This window comes from Myotis myotis, unplaced genomic scaffold, assembly GCF_014108235.1.
Source record: "Myotis myotis isolate mMyoMyo1 unplaced genomic scaffold, mMyoMyo1.p scaffold_m19_p_3, whole genome shotgun sequence".
Taxonomy (NCBI): domain Eukaryota; kingdom Metazoa; phylum Chordata; class Mammalia; order Chiroptera; family Vespertilionidae; genus Myotis; species Myotis myotis.
Genome location: NW_023416335.1, coordinates 153,248,716 through 153,264,006, shown reverse-complemented (window position 1 = coordinate 153,264,006; position 15,291 = coordinate 153,248,716). Strand labels below are relative to the sequence as shown.

At 39.8% G+C, this 15,291-nt stretch overlaps 1 protein-coding gene and 1 pseudogene across 2 annotated transcripts in view; both read right to left on the bottom strand.

The window, feature by feature from the left end:
* The window catches only part of TAFA2 (TAFA chemokine like family member 2), a 469,616-nt gene that overhangs the window by 393,761 nt on the left and 60,564 nt on the right, over nucleotides 1-15,291 (bottom strand). The gene's annotated exons all lie outside the window — the stretch shown is intronic.
* Nucleotides 2,209-2,588, bottom strand: LOC118650629 (annotated as a pseudogene).

Here is a 15,291-nt window from a genome sequence, read left to right as displayed (position 1 = left end):
TATGGACTGCAATGATTATTGGTAATATATTTCACCAGGGGAAAGCAAATTCTTAAAAAGCCTTTGTTTTCCTGCCCATTTCTGACAGGAATGATGATTTCATTTTTAATTTGTTCAGGAGTAAATTTATAATGATAACCAAAGGGAAATGCTTTTGCTCCCCTATATGAGATTACCTACACAATCATTAGCCATTAAAAATGTATTATATTGAATACAAAGAGAAGTATTCATCTAAATAATACATGTTTGCCCTACAAAAGACAAAAAGTATAGGAGAGATAAGTTAAATGAATCAACTTAACCAAAATTCCCAATCAGTCCTATAGTTAGAGCATATATTTGGCTAAAGATGCATCCCAGACTCATAGTTCAAACTACCTCATGAACTTTCTACTTATATACAGTAATTTTCCACTAAGTGCTCTTATAAAGCATCACCTAATGTTAGCATTAAGAGGGATGTGTAATACCAATCAATAGCCAAATAAAACAAAACCACCAGAAGTCAGAAGGGGATAATGCAGAGACTAATGCTTTCTGATGAGACCTTTAGAGGGCAACTTCAAAAGGACTCATCCAGAGGCTGTTGCCATTAGTAGATCACGTGCAACACTGACGAAGATGCTAGCATCTTTAATGAGAAATAGGTGCAATCTTAGTTCTTGCCACATGTGCTTCAATTCCTCTAGGAAAATGCTTTGATAAAAAGGAATGTCATAAAGGAAAGAATGAGGTTTTATCAAAGCACTAAGTAGAATACTAAACTCAGGCATCATCCAAAAAGTTTTCTGGATTTTGATGTTTGAGAAGGCGGAGGAAGAGTCAAAAGGGAAGGGATGTTTTGTTAGCATAGGTAGTTGGCTAGTATTAATAAAGGAAGGGAGCAAAGGGAATCTGACATTAAGCAAAGTAAACTAGAAAGCTGAATCAGATATTAAGCCTAATCTACCAGGGAGCTGAGTAGGACAATAAACCTGCGTCACTAGGAAGTTGCAGCATTCACAGGCTCCACAGAGAACCCTGCATCCTCCACCCTCGGGACCTAATCCTGGAAGCCGCAGGAAGGATCGGTTACCAGTCATTAGCCGGGATTACCAGGGGAGAGAGAAAACAATAAAGTGGAAATTCCTGTGGTGGGTGCATGCCCAGAAGAAGCCAAGATGGTGCATGAGGAGGGCCTTCTACTAGGGCATGCACAGTAAAAGCCAAGACGGCAACCATGAAGGGAAGATGTCTAATCTGGGAAAAGACCGATTCGTTAGGGAGAGGCCCCAGCACAAGCCCATGAAGGACTGGGAAAGATATTGGTCAGTTTGAAAGCCAGAGATAATAGAATCAAAGCTTAACAAAGGCCTCTGGCTTGGTAACAGGCATTTGTTTGCCATTCATTCCTGCGCTCCTGCTCTCCCATTAGCTCTCTCTCTCTCCATAGTAGCCACATGGGCCCAAAGGCAAGACGGGGTACAGCAACACAGCACTGGGCAGAGCCAGGAACAAAGACGAAGCCAAGTGGGGACAGAGACTGAACTGGACTAAGCTTTGGCATGGACCGGACCAACGGTACAGAATTTCTGGACCCTGGTCCTTCTTCTGGGCTTGATGAAGACAAGGCTGGACTTCTTCCACAGCCGGACGGACAGAGATGAGCCATCAAGAACCTGGGGGCAGTCTTTTATTTCTATTCCAATGAGCCTTTCCACTACATCTCATCTTCTCATAGGGTCCTGAAATGCTTTTCTTGTGACTCTGTGAAAGGACCCCATTTCAACCAGCAACAGTTTCATTGCTGTCAATCTAAAATCTGCCCTCAGATCTGATGTGTTTGGCCAATTAAAAGAAGTTATAAGAGACTCACTAAAGATGGCACTCTGGCCTGCTTGCTGAGAGTCTGTAGAGTAACTGTAAACTTTTCTCTAGTATAGTCTCCTTTAATTTACATGAAAGGAGAAGCTGTTTCTCCAACACTCACCCCTAACTTCCTACTGTGAAGACAGCTGCCTTATTTGCCTTTCAGCGAATTAAAAGTTAAAATAGCTTCACTGTCAGGAATAGCAGCAGCAGTGAAGGGACTTGTAAAAGACCTTCAATTACTACTGTAGACTGTTCTATTTTCAAAGGATCACTGCTACCTTTTGACTCTAGTAAAGACTCTCTCAAGAAATGATACCTTTTTTTTCTTTTTTTTCTTTTTGCAATTTTGTAACTTTATTTGGCAATCAGCAGTAAATTCTGCACGTTAACTGTTTGTAGATTTTTGAAAGTGGTGACAGGTACATAGGTGACCAACATGTAGAGCTTGTTTGGCGAATCTTCATCCTCATTACATTTTCTGGACAACTGTACCCGGGTACGGTATAGGACATTCCTTATTCCTCTGGCCCAGACGGCTTTGTTCAGCCTAATGTCAATGCATACATCTCCTTCATGACAAATTTCCAGATCTCCTTGAGTTCCTGAGGGGCACGCTTCTTGAAACCCACTCTATGGATGTGCTTGTGAATATTGACGATGTATTCTCTGGTCACTGCCCCATTGATGGCAGAATGGCCCTTCTTCTTCCCGCCACCCTTCTTTGCAAGAGCCATTATGTCCAGCCCAAGTTGGAAAGAAACAGCTGCAGGTATTGTGGGGGAGGAGAAGCAGGGTTGCAAGTAATGATACCCTTTCTTTACTAACTCACTATCTCCCTCTCTGCTGCTACCCTCATTGGCAAAGGTCAAGACAAAATCCCTAACAAGAAACATTCTGCTTTCTTAATGTTCATGCATTGATTTTTGCTTTCATATTCTTATACTGTTAAAAATTCACCAGTAATAAAACTAATTCATAAAAAGTTCAAATCAAAACAAAAATTTATGTCACTGCAGTTCTGGCAAAAGTGTAAAATGAATCTGATATGTTCTTTTTTTTATTTAGTTGACATACAATATTATATTAGCTTCTGGTGTACAACATAGTGATTAAACATGTATATACTTTATGACTGATCACCCCAATAAGACTATCCATCTTGATATAGGAGGCAGTTAGAGAGACATGAGCAGAGTAGAAACAATAGGCTAGGTACAGAAGGTCAACAGAGCAGGAAGCCCTGGGTGCCTAGTAATGAGCAAAACTGGGCTGGGACTTTGTCCCCAGAGTGATCTTTCCTCCCCTAACATATCACTGGTCATGCTGTTTTGAACCCCTGACCTTTCACATTGCTGGTCATGTGACTCAGACCCTCCCCTGGCCTTTCCTCCCCTGACAGGTTGCTAGTCATGTGATAGACCCCCTTAGAGGAGGAACAAGGGGGCCAGAGGACTCCCATACAAGCCTTTGCTGAACCCCTCCTATAGGCATTAAGTCCTAAAGATAACATCTAGGCCTCAGTTGTTCAGCTCTAGGCCCAGAAAAGCAGCAAGGCCAGGTGGGGCAGCGCCATGGCTGACACCAGGACCAGCTGCAATGACTAATGATCCTCTGCCCTGGTACCAACCAATCAGTGGAGACCACAACCCAGAGGAAACACACCCGGAAAGCTGATGAATATTCTCTTGAGACCATCCCCTGAGATCTCCAGTTAAAAGCCCTTAAGATGAAGGACCAAGCTCTCTCTTGAGTACTCCCATGCCTTTCCTCCCTTTTTCCCCTCAAGGCACATATATTTGCTCTCTTTCTCCTAAGCTCCAAGGGTCCCTTTATCATCTCTGTAACTTGTCTCCTGAGTTCACACAGCCCAGCTAGCTCACTTCTTCTACCTCTATGACTTTCTAAATAAACTTTCACTTGTATTTGAGTCTTGGTTCTGAATTCTTTCTTAGCCAAAACTCAAAGACTGGGGTCTAACATCTGGCACCATTTACCATTAACATTCTGATGTTAACCATACATATTTAATAAAATATTATTGACTATATTCCCTATGCTGTACTTTACATCCCATGACTATTTTTATGACTGCCAATTTGTATTTTTTAATCCCTTTTCCTTTTTTCACCCAGCCCCAACCCAACCTTCTCCCATCTGCAGACCATCAGTTTGTTCTCTGCATCTATGAGTTAAAAAAAAAAAAGTGTTGAGAAAGGGACTAGTTTAAAAAAGCTACTAGAAAAAAAGATGTCATGTCTTCAAAATGGCAAAAGGCAACAAAGAATAAACAAAGAGAACCTCAAATAAATGCTACCAGAATCCTGTTTGGCTTGCACATTATTTTCCCAAATAAGTCACAGTATATCTCAAAAACAAAAATTAGGCTGTGAATTATGAAGACTTTTTAAAACTATGTTTTCTTTATTTTAGTCTAAGAATCTCAACACTTTCAGAATTCTGATTTAATGAAACAAATTTGTTTCTTAAGTAAGGCTTTTATTGGAAGAGGAAACTGAAATAGGGGGCCTGAAAGAAGAGTTATTTCATTAGGATATTAATGAACTTCTTAATTCTTCTGCACTTGTACTTCCCTCAGAGAAAATTCATAACAAAACCTCCTCTTTAGAATATGAAAGCTCACTGGCTTATTTTGTTAAAATCTCCTGAATGACTAAACTAAGAAGGCTAAAATAGACATTACTATAGTATTTATGACATTATTATTGTCATTAATATCTGCCAGAGGCCATTAAAATTTTCTTCTTTTTTTCCTATTTTGTTTCGGAAGTCATAAAGAGTATTGCCTAAAGAATTCATTCTTTCATTCACTATAGTTTCATGTATTTTTAGCTGTACATTGTGAAAAGCCATAGGAAAGCTTTTATTGTGTATCAATAATTTCTAATGTGTAATAAAATTAAATTATTTAGGAAATGCAGAAATCATATGACTCAATAACTAAACATATATGGTTAAGCCAACAAAAATCCAACATTTTATATCATGGGTCAGGCTGCTAAAAACCTCCAATTAGTAAAAGTTTTAATAATAACATAAATTATGACAATTGCCATGCACATTAAATATGTGATCAGATTTAATGTGTACAACATTTTGGAATTGTAAAATATACTCTATTTAAAAAAAATAAAAAAGCCAGGTACATTGCCCAGGTTCACACAGACACTTGACAGTAGAGCCAGCATTTTTTTAACATGTTTTTATTGATTTCATTTAATTGAACATGGGCTGATCTAATTATGGATTGGTTGAAATGCAGTATGATTTAAGTCATTTAGGCTGAGGCTAATTTCTATAAATAACACAATACCTTTCTTTTTAACTATTGTCTCTGAAAGGACAGAGCAGGACTGATGGCTGTGTCCTTAACCCCTCTTCCAAGAAAAAGCCGCAGGGTGTATCAGTTACTCAGCCTGCCCTTATCTCGGCCAATGGGAAAGCGGGGGAAACTAGCCCAAGGCCAAAAGTATGCTGGCCACCCCCCTGTCTTTGTGTAACCAGACCCTAGCTGCACCATGCCCCCAGACCCCAAGCCCTATAAATTCTCTGTTCTCTTGGGATTCGGGGCTCTCTCTTGCACCCAATAATGGAGGCAAGGGGGGGACCAAGCGAGCTTGTATAAGAGACCCTCTGCTTTTGCATCGGACTGGCTCCCTGCCGTGGTTTTTTGGGGATCTTGAAATCTGGGCATAACAGTCTCAAAATATTGGCTTCCTTTGAGTAATTCCTTCTTCCCTAAAAGTTGGCTATTTCCCATTTTTATTTTAATTTCAAGTCTAGAAGAAAAACTAATAAATTCATTTTGACCAGAATGTCATCAAACTGAATAACAAGAGTTAGCTTACATTTGCACCAAGATTGTGCATGTTTTTCTCCCCAGGCCGCCACTTTCCAAGATTATATATAAGATCATCTTCATGATACTGCAGAAGGCCAGTATTTCACACTGTGCTGGGTTGTTGTTGCGGGGAGGGGTGGGGGGGGGGGGGGTGTTCAATTTATGACAGCATATTACAAGAGCTCTGGTAAGATTTTACAGTTCATGAGTCTCTAGCCTTGGATCAAGCCATACTGCAGCTCAATCTTTTTCAGTCCTTGTTAGCAGAGGTTGTTGTAACTAAATCGAATATTTAAAAAGTACAGTTCCAGGTCCAAATCACAGACCATAAATTCAGGTGATCAAGATACACCACTTTTTGTATATTGAAGGTTCTGTATACATGTGATGAAAATGTCATCTTGTTACATTTCAAAATGCATCCCCTCATGTACCCTCACTTGCCCTCCCCCTCAGTCCTGGTTTCTCAAGGTTATGTCTGATTTCCACCCTGTGGTTATTAAGTTAAAATTGGCCAGTGGGGTGGAATCCTAGTCCAATATGACTGGTGTCCTTATAAGAAGAAAAGAGGCTAGAGATGTGGCCATACAGAGGAAAGACCATGTGAGGACACAGCAAGAAGATGGCCATTTGCAGACCCAGGAGAGAGGCTCCAAAAGAAACCAAACCTGCCAGCACTTTGATCTTGGACTTCTAGGCTTAGGAACTGTAAAAAAATTAATTCCTGTTGTTTAAGCCATCCAGTCTATAATAATTTTTTTTAATCCTCACCCAAGGATATGTTTTATTTTGTTTTGGTATTTTATTTTTAGAGAGAGAGGAAGGGAGAAAGAGAGAAATATTGATGAGAGACAGAAACATCCATTGGTTGCCTCCCATATGCACCCTGATTAAGGATCAAACCTGCAACCTAGGTATGTGCCCTGCCTGGGGATAGACCCCACAAATTTTTTGGTGTACAGAGGACGCCATCCGACCAGGGCCAGTCTGTAATAATTTCTTATGTTAGCCCTAGCAAACTAATACAAATATGAATAAATATTTTGGATTTCATTATAAAATAGGATTTCCTATTTTTAAAACAGCCAGCTATTTTTGTAAGCTGAAATTTCTATCCATTTTATTGATTAACTCTTGTGCTTATCTTGAATCTTGTATATGTCACCTAATCCTTGTATTGTATTATATTTACAGTAACTCATAATAGATTTAATTTTGCTATTCTATGATGCTTCCAATTTTATTTTCAAAATATAAAAAACTGTATATTTAGGAAATGCAGTTTTAGGAAATTAAATATTTATCTCTAATATTCCACATACATGACCCAGAGTATTCAACCCAAAACCTGACATCTTTGAGGTTTAAATACTTTTGCAGTTAAAATTGGTCTCAGATATTGCCTTAATTGTTTTTCTTTGAAAAACAGATCAAATATAATAAAAATGAGCACCAAGAAAATGGAGTAGAATGATTCTTATGTTTCCTTTTTTACGTGATAGACACAGATAATCTGAGAATAAGCTTAAAAATGGTTTTTCATGTAAAACTAGAGGCCCGGTGCATGGATTCATAAACTGGTGGAGTCCCTTGGCCTGGCCTGCAGGGATTGGGCCGAAACCAGCTCTCCGACATCCCCCAAGGGGTCCCAGATTGCGAGAGGGCAGTTCTTGGGTGATGCACCCCAGAATTGGTTCTCTGGTTCTGGGTGCGTCCCTGAGAACCCCTGCTTCCAAGTAACTGCAGCTCAGCAGCTCCTGCATTGAGCGTCTGCCCCCCAGTGCACATCATAGCTACTGGCCAGTAGGCCGGTCGCTTAGGCTTTTATGTATCCTATATAATAAAAGGGTAATATGCAAATTGACCCTAACAGCAGAACCACTGGGAATGACTGGTCACTATGACACACACTGACCACCAGGGGGCAGACGCTCAATGCAGGAGATGCCCACTGGTGGTCAGTGCGCTCCCACAGGGGGAGCTCTGTTCAGCCACAAGGCAGGCTGCCAGCTGCCAGCACAGCAGTGGTGGCAGGAGCCTCTCCCGCCTCCTCAGCAGCGCTAAGGATGCTCAACTGCAACTTAGGCCTGCTCCCCGCTGGCAAATGGACACCCCCAAGGGCTCCCAGGCTGCCAGAGGGATGTCTGACTGTCAGCTTAGGCCTGATCCCCCAGGGAGCGGGCCTAAGCCAGCAGGTGGACATTCCCTGAGGGGTCCCAGACTGCAAGAGGGCACAGGCCAGGCTGAGGGACCCCCCCCCCCCCCGAGTGCACAAATTTTTGTGCACTGGGCCTCTAGTATAGTTATAAAATTACATTTATAAATAATATAAAAACTATAACATAATATAGCCTTCTATGTCAACATAAAAGGACTCCGATTACACACAACCTATGTTCAACTACATGGTCACATCATATGACATTCCTTTTGATTCCCAGATGTGAGGCACTAACTATACTGCATTCCATATTCATCATTTTTTAACTTCCTTGGTATACAGAATTATTATATCTATCTGTATTTTAAGAGATATTTCTGCTGTTTTAACTTTGAGTTTGCTTTGTTTTAGCATTACATTGTTAAGATTCATTCATATTTGTAAATGCTATACTTCATCCAACAGCTGTGTTATATTTTATTGTGAGTATATCACAGTTAAATCATCCACTTTCCTACTAATATGCTTTTGGACTGTTTCCAGGTAGTTGCTTAAATAGCACCAAAATGAACATCTTTGAACATGTTCTCTGTTGTACCTGTAAATGAATTGTATTAAATACCTAGCAGTGGAATTCCTGAGTCACAGGCTATGTGAATATGCATTTTTTCAAAAACATTCGTTTTCTAAAATGATTGCACCAATTTGCATTCTGCATAGCAATGAACATCTAGTGGATCTATATCTTCTCCAACAATTTATATTATCAGGCTTTTAATTTTTTTGCCAAAAGAAAAGTATAAAGTGATAGTATATTATTATCTTGCATTCTCATGATTAATAACAGATATAATATGAAGTAAGAATATATCTCCATATGTTTGTTGGTCATGAGTTTCTCTTCTGTGAAATGTCTATTAAGGACTTTCATCCATTTTTCTTACTGATTCCTATGGGATGTTTTTGTACTCTTGATATCAATCCTTCTACAGTTGGGTATATTCTGAATATCTTCCCCTAGTTTGTAAACTTTTCATTTTCTCTATGTGGTTTCTTGATGAACTAAAGTTTTTAATTTTAGTATAGTGAAATTTATGTCTTATCTTTCATTGTCAACATGCTTTATGTCTTCTTTAAGGAATACTTCCTGACTTCTAGGTCTAAAATATATTCATCTGTATTTATTACTAAGTTTTCAAAGCTTTGCTTTTGACATTTAAATCATTAATCCATTTGTTATTTTTTTTTCCTATATAGTGTGAGGTAAGAATCTAACTTTATGGGGGGGGGGGGGTTGACACTTAATGAATTATTTACTCTTCAGGTATTAATCTCTAGTTATAGAACATTGTTATTACATGACTCTAAAATAAACTATCCCAAAATTCTGATGTTAGTTAGTTATACAATACATTTATAAATGAAAGAAAATCTTGCACAGTAGAAACTGAAGTTGCTAATTTTGTCATATATAATTAGGAAAATTATAAAAGTGAGAAACATGAAGATGATTTTTTCTGACAACTAAGCATTCCCATTCCCCTCGCCATAGCAATTTAAAAATCTATTTTGACTAATTGAAACACACACAAATTCACACGTACACACACCACACACAGAAACAGCAGTGAGGAAAAGGCAAGCACAATTATTGTTCCACATATAAACTTCCCTTTATATTTTCCATTCCTACTATGATTTGTTTTACAAATATTTTTATATTAGTGTTCTGATTTCTGCTCTAAACTAAAATTGGGTTAACCTCTACCTTAAATCTAACTTCACAAATTAAGTAATGGCAGACCAAAATATAAATTAATTGCCAAATATCCACTGTCTCAGAGGAGCTCTTGTATCTGTTTCTCCACCATTACATTCTAAAAAAGTAAAAGGGCTTAACTTCTAACACAGTTAACAAACATCTACTATGGGCAAAGCACTGCACTATATAACATAAAGAACAAAAATTTGCTCCCTAATATAATCAAGGAGCCATAAATAAATTTAAAATGGGACTAACGATGATAAATTATGTAATAAAAGTACCCACAAATGTTGATTGAGTTCAATTATGCTTATAATTACCAAGCACCTAAGAGAATATGCCATTGTACATTTCAATGGTCTCATTAAATAGGCACTTTTTATTTCTTTTTAAAGAGTCCCATTTAGTAATTTCACAATGTTAGAAATTTATAGTTGAAACAGCCAACAGTAGTAAAATTGGTTAAGCAAAGTCCATTTACCATATAGGGATACCTCAGACCATAAGATAAACACTGACATAGAAGATGCTGTATACCTGAAACTAATGCAAAATAATATGAATGTAAACTGTAATTGAAAAAATTAAATAATAAAGAAGGAGATGATGATGAACGTGGCCAACATATTTGATAAAGGCTTTTGTCCAAACCTAAGAGAGAAGAGGAAGCACTGAAGAGCAGGTGCTTGCCATACTCTCCCCTCCTGTGGTGTACATAGCCCGACAGTTACAGCTACTCGGTTACTTGGCTTTAGGTTTCCCTGACCCAAAAGCAGGATCAGCTCTACATAAATTATGGAGATTTGGAATGCCTGCTCTAGGTCCTCTAGGTTCCTGTCTTCCCAGTTTTCCATATTCCCACTGCCTTTATTCAGAACCTTCAGTGGAGTATCCCATCCAGGCCTTTCAGTTTCAATGGATACATTATGATTTCTATAAACTACTCAAGGTAAATTCTAACTCTGCCCACTATTTCTCCCATCTCATGGTTCTGCCCAGTATCACATCCCCTGTGAGTGTCAGGGTATCTTCCAAAGCAATCCCAATCCAATCTCACACCAATATAGAGAGACCCAATCCTTCCTGGGGGAGTCGATGTAATCATGAGGCTTTCCATGTAATTAGGAAAAAAGTATGGTGCCACTAAAGCTAAGAAAATCTTCAGTTGAGGGATCAAGTCCAAAGGCCACAATAATTTGTGTTTGAGACTGAGTCAGTCCCTAAACTCCACTGAGACTCAGTTTTTAATCTATCAAATGGAAGACATAATAACAAATTCACATGAATGCTCTAGGAAAAGACATGAAGTGTAGGAGAGTACTTGTAAACTATAAAGTGACTTAAAATAGATGTGGTTTTCATTTTCTGGCGGTGATAAGCCAGTAGGGAAGATATTTCATTACATGTCCCTCAAAACATTCTGTAGACGCGCCTGCTCCACCTCGCTAAGCATAGGAGTGCCAACAAATTTGTAGGACAGAACAGGGATCGTTTTCAAAATCATACCTCCTTTCAATCATTGGCCCATTCACAACAGAAGGAGGAAAGAGTCAATGTCAGGCACAGGAGCTTCCATTCTGTCCATGGTTCAAAAACAGCTGGACAGATCACCTTTGAACTTACTGGTATCTGAGCCTATTGTCTTTCTATGCCTCTAGGAGCACATGTCTTTGGATTACTACATGCCACGGTAACAAGTCACTTTCCTTTTTTCCAGTACCCTTGAAGAACAGCCCAGGGTCCCAGAGAGGAGACCACAAATTCCCTCATTGCTACTGTTGTATATTTTTTAAAAAGCAAGGGACATATGAATAAACAAGTGGAAAAACAATTCTCTCCCTCCCTCTCCCTCTCTCTCTCCCTTCCACTGTCTTTTTAAACAACAACAACAAAATCACGGCCCTAGCCGGTTTGGCTCAGTGGATAGAGCATCAGCCTGTGGACCGCGAAGCGTCCCGGGTTCGATTCCGGTCAAGGGCACATGCCTGGGTTGCGGGCTAGATCCCCAGTGTGGGGTGTGCAGGAGGCAGCTGACCGGTGATTCTCTCTCATCGTGGATGTTCTATCGCTCTCTCCCTCTCCCTTCCTCTCTGAAATCAATAAAGATATATTTTTTAAAACACACACCAACAACACAAAGGTATTATTCCACCTCTATGTAGCATAAAGTATACTTGTACAATGTTTTGTACTTATATTTCGTGCTATTTAAACAGGGAAATTAAAGCGGGGGATTTAGGGCGGCAGGGAGAGGATAAAAGAGAGGGATTGAACTTTGCCGGTTCAAAATGGCGGCTGCCGCCCTAACTGGTTTGCTCAGTGGATAGAGCATTGGCCTGCGACTGAAGGGTCCCAGGTTCGATTCCGGTCAAGGGCATGTACCTGGGTTGTGGGCACATCCCCAGTAGGGGGTGTGCAGGAGGCAGCTGATTGAGGTTTCTCTCTCTTTGATGTTTCTAATTCTCTATCCCTCTTCCTTCTACTCTGTAAAAAAAATCAATAAAAACAAATTAAAAAAGAAAACCAGCTGGACAATGTGGAGGGACTGCAAGCGCAGAGGGCCACCGAATTCCCAGGTAAGCATCACTCTTACTGAAATAGGTGTCATCTTTGTTTTTCCAGAAACGATGCTGATTTACTTGCAGAAATCAGCCTGTGAAATTAGCACAATCTTAAACCATACAATTGGCTTCATTCGTAACCAGCAAAAGTCAAAGTAGTCTAGATGAGACCCAGAATTTTCATATTTCTAAACTTTAAAAAGCAGGGTATTTGCTTTCTTTTCCGTTTTAGGGGCACATTAGCATTAGCTCTTTGATAATAGCAGTTAACACTCAGGGCTCACCAGGCTTTAGGCATTGTTTTAAGCAGATGACATTCTGCCTCATTTAGCCATTACAACTCCATGCACTAAGTACTATCGTTATCTTGCCATTTCATAGATGAGGGAAAGAAGGCATAAAGAGGTTAAGAAACTTACCCTGGGTCACACATCTATTTTCTGATGTGCCCAGGATCCAAACCCAAGCTGCCTGGTTACACAGTCCAGTCTGGACCCACTGTGCTCTACTGCCTCTTTATAGATTCCTCTCAATAGAGTGATTGATGGCTAACTATACGAAAAGTGAGGAACCACTGTTCAACATGACCACAGTCACCCCAGAATTCACCCTAAGACACTGGCGACCTCCAGGAGCAGCACCCACCTAGGTTTGCTGCGCATGGCAGCCCTCCGGAGCGTGCAGCACACAAAAAGGATAAGCCTACACAGTGGCCCCTATCTCCACCATAAACCATACCTTCCCGCTCACAGTCTTTCCCACGTTGCTTCCCCACCCAGGAAAGCCCTGTCCCCTCCCCCCTACTCCTCTCAGCATTCACAAAACCACTCCTCACTCAGGCCCAACCATATCCTCCTTGAAGCCTTTCTGGGCTCTGCCAGCTACCTCAAGGATCTGCATCTCTCCTCTCTGAACACCTACATTATGTTCCGTTTCCTTTGGGGGCACCTTAAACGACTGCCTAGCATTTGGTTACTTAACGTTTTGTTTTTACCAAACATATTAATTTACTCAGCTACATTTATGTAAGTTCATTGAGAACAGAAAGCGGTTTTGATTTTCCCTCCTGGCTGCACCCTCTTCCATAAACAGGCACACATACATACATTCTGCACCTCATATACCACTAGAAGTTCAATAAATACTGTTTGGATAGTTGGCGGACTAATTGATTAATCTATTGAATGAACAGTCTCTCACCTGAACTTAAACAGCCTCCAAGGTTTTCTGCGCTCAGACGTGGATGCACATACAACGTGCGGGCCAGTCAGCTAATGGACTGAAGGAGGAAAGTAAGGAAAGCTTTCACTGGGAAATTACCCTAATTATAAAAATCACAAAAAGTAGAAATGCATAAGGATTCAATCTACAGGAGTTTTAAAGGGAGAATTGACTAACTGATAAAGCAAGGAGAGGAAAGTCATTTTATACATTTAGTGTGAAAGTACCTTTTCAGGATCTGAAACTCAAACGCTTCTCTCCATGGGCTCTGTCATTTTCCTTCAGAAGATGTAATATAGCTCCCACCTTTTAAGTACATATCAAAATGTACATGGCTTGCACCTTCTACTTTACGTCTTCCCTCTACTCTCTAACACACCTAAGTATACACACACACACACACACACACACACACATCCTGACTTCTCCCCACCCAACCTTCCGTCCCTTCCCATCACCTTTTGACTACAAATTACCAGTTCTGAGTCATCAAAACAGTTCCTTTCCTTCATTAGCTTGGGCTCCCTCTGCTGGGTCTGCAGCAGTAAAACATACAACTCATTAGAATTGGAGGTTATAGAACTCATTCCCCACAGAATTTCTGTTTTAACTAAAATTAAACTCAATATCCAGCAAAATATAGTAATAATAAATCAAAACAAATGGTTTTTCAGAAACTGCTATACAAATCAGTGTTTTTCCCTAGTGTCCATTCGTAGAATAGTGGAACTCAGCAGGAAATCTCAAAGATTGCAGAAATGAGATGAAACTATGCAAAAGAAAATAATCATATAAGTAAGATCTGGATTACAAATATGTTTGTCAGAAGCAAATGCAGATGAATATGACCAAAGGCCATATAAAGGCTCTAAGTGAGTTTTCTGAGGAAATAAAGAAAAAGCAGCAGCAGCTAGGTAGTATTACTAAAGTATTAAAAATCAAGGCTGTTGATAACATCACTGTTATCAGCATTATATAGTAGCAAACCTGATGTTATGGAGTATTTGAGCCTACACACACACACACACACACACAAAATCACAAAGTGCATTCACATTTACTAAGGATAATAGAAATGTAACTTACATAATAAAAAAAAAGGTAGATATTGATTCCTGTTCAAAGGAAATATTGTATCTTATTTCATTGATTGGTGCTTATTACAAAAAAGAATGGTTATATTGACCGAAAGCAAACCATCAGACCAGGATAAAGAATGAAAATAGAACTAAGACCTTTAAGAATCTGGAAAACACTCTCTGTCATATAATTTTTCCCTTTAAGATAGACTAGTATTCTGCAATAAGTATCTTAAAACAATCCCCAGGTGATCTTACAGAATCGCCAAATAAGCAGGGAATTGGATATTCTGCAGCCTAGAAATTCAAGACCAGAGCATTTCCCTTCTGAGTCCAGGATACTGGCAGAACCTCAGGTCAGGTCATTAAAGAAAGACCTTTGCTGATGGCGCTTCTGTTGTTGCCAGTCCACTCCCTTCTCCATTGTCAAACAATTAGCTGCCATAAAAACTTAACCATGACTAGCTACAAAATTTGAAAAGCCCCTTATTCAAACAGCATTAAAAATTTCAAGACATTGACAGCAAAGCAGAAACCAACTATGTAAACCCTTCTGATCACAGCCCTGCTAACTGCAGGGCCTATGTGACTGCTTATGTCACACCCCAAGACACTGGCCTGGATTAGCTGGAGGTTAGCAGTAATAATGTCTTCAAGGGCCCTTCACTCCCAATACTCACAGGCAAAAATGTTAACCTCATGGCCTGGCCGCGGTGGCTCAGTGATTGAGTGTCACCCTAGGAACCAGAAGGTCAGGGTTTGATTCCCGATCAGAGCACATGGCCAGGTTG